Source organism: Haematobia irritans, chromosome 2, assembly GCF_050003625.1.
Source record: "Haematobia irritans isolate KBUSLIRL chromosome 2, ASM5000362v1, whole genome shotgun sequence".
NCBI lineage: Eukaryota > Metazoa > Arthropoda > Insecta > Diptera > Muscidae > Haematobia > Haematobia irritans.
In genome coordinates this window covers 65,155,827-65,158,390 of record NC_134398.1, presented here as the reverse complement: position 1 = coordinate 65,158,390, position 2,564 = coordinate 65,155,827, and positions in this window count along the sequence as shown.

Below are 2,564 nucleotides of genomic sequence, written 5' to 3'. Positions count from 1 at the left end.
ACAAATTGGCACAACGTTCAGTTTTTTGAAATTCGAAAGTTTTAAATTTTGACTATTTTCAATCATAAATTGGCATTAAAAAAAAAAAAGTTTTTGCGAATATCTCCAAAACGGTTTGAGATAGAAAGTTGATTCGAACGGCACAAATGAGTACTGAACTAGCACAAATTGGCACAACATTCAGTTTTTTGAAATTTTTGAACTTTTTTAAAAATTTAATTTGGCTGTTTCTCGGAAACGGCTTGAGATAGAAAGGTGATCTCAACGGCACAACTTAGCACAAGTCGATAACGGTTTAATACAATATTAAAATTTTCGAAATTCGAAAATGGCGATTCTGGAAATTTTTCGAAATTTTAGAATTTCTCGAAAACTATAAGAGATAGAATTTTTATTTAAACGGCACAATAATGTACTCGGCTAGCACAACTCAGCACAACTGTCAAAATGTCGAATTTCGAAAATGGCGATTCTGGCAAAAATTTTGTTGAAAAAAGTTTTTTCGAAATATCTCGGCTATTTTATAAAATTTAAAAAAACAAATTGCAGCACAAATCGGCACAAACCTAGCACAATCCAGCACAACTTTCAAATTTTCGAAATTCGAAAATGGCAATTCTACTTTCTTGGACATACACTGGCTGTGTTGATATTGCACCTACGGAGTTAGTATGCCACTAATATTGAGCCCATTATTAAAAAAGAGAAAATCGGTAAATTAGTGTGGGTAATAAATCAAAATTTGTAAAAATTGAGCAATATTCTTATGTAAAAGCTACAAGTACGTATAAATACGATCGGCTAGTACATCAAAATTTGAAATTTGAGTAACATTGGTTAATAAATAAGAGTATTATGGCCAAATTTGGGAAAATAGAGCGATGCATATATATGGAAGATATATCTAAATCTGAACCAAATTGCATAATATTTTGCGGGTTTGATTAATACCACAAAAGGTTACCTTGTGCAAGATTTGAGTAAGATCAGTTAAGAAATGAGGCTTGTATGGTCAAACATAAGGTTATTAGGGGCGAATTTTTCAAAATCGGGTGATACATATATGGGAGCTATATATACATCTGAACCGATTTCGATGAAATTTTGCACATATAGTTAGTACTATAGAGGACTGAATCTAGCAAACTTTTAGTAAGATCGGTTAATAAATAAGGGTTTTGTGGCCAAATTTGGGAAAATCGGGCGATACATATATATGGGAGCTATATCTAAATCTGAACCGATTTGGATGAAATTTTGCAGACTTGAAGGGCGATGTAAAAGATTACCTTTTGCCAAATTTGGTGACGATGCGTTTGGGATGGGAGCTATATCTAAATTTGATCCGATTTCTTCCAAATTCAATAGCGTTCGTCCTTGTTCCCAAAAAACTACCTGTACCAAATTTCATCAAAATCGGTTAATAATTGCGACCGGAATCCTGTGAACAACAAATACATGGACAGACGGACGGACGGACACCAAGCGCTAGATCGACTCAGGAGGTGATTCTGAGTCGATCGGTATATATTTTATGGGGTCTAAATGGGGTAGGCACATTTTTTGGCCGATCAAACTTATTATACCCAAACCACTATGTGGTTTAGGGTATAAAAACACACAATATTTCAACGTTGATGGTAATAATTTTATAGACATTTCAAAAATATGTTCAAAGGAATTCGGCTGTGAGTACCAAAGGTCCTATCGAATTCGATCAAAATTTTTCAAAAGAGAGGCATTTAGTTTAGACAACTAATTGTCTTGTATTACAAACAACAATTGGTAGAAGGAACGAAATAACGATTGTAAATAAACTAAAATGAATGACACAACTGTGATTTGATTGTAAATGTAGAATTTTCGTTACAATAATCGATTTTCAACCTATCTGTTTTCTGTGTGTATGATTATTTTGTGGGGGAATCTTAAATAAGCGTTCAAGAAAATAAGATGACATTTCGCGACTGCAACACTACAGCAAACGGATGAAAATTCTGAATTCTATTGTATTCCCTCAAGAAATAAAATCGGGAGATCGGTCAGCGTGGGGCCAGTGGAAGCCAACACTTTTTAATATTTAAAATCGACTATAAAAAGTCGACTTTTTAAAAAAGTCGATCTTTTCGATCATTTTAAAAAAGTGTATAGGCGACGTTTTGATTCTGATTTCAACTATCATATTAGTCTTTTCTGGTATTCTTTATTGTTTAATAAAAGTGCTATGTACAACAATAAATAACTTTTCAGGTCTTTTTCTTCGAAATTGGAAATTTGGTCCACTGGAGGAAATTTTAATCCGATTTCGGAACAAATTTGGTCCAAAATAAAATTTTGTTGTTGGCAACGCCGCTGGTGATACCCATTGTAGGGTTGATGTAGGGTGTAATATCATCTACCCACACGATCATAGCTTCTCTTTCTGATTGGTTATCTTTAGGTACTTTCCCATCGATGTGGTTGCTTAGTGGTAAAAGAGCGAAATATAAATACTTCACTACCTCTTATAATTATTTATCTTGTATTTAAAACAAAAAGGTTATTCCCCGTAAAGAATAATATTG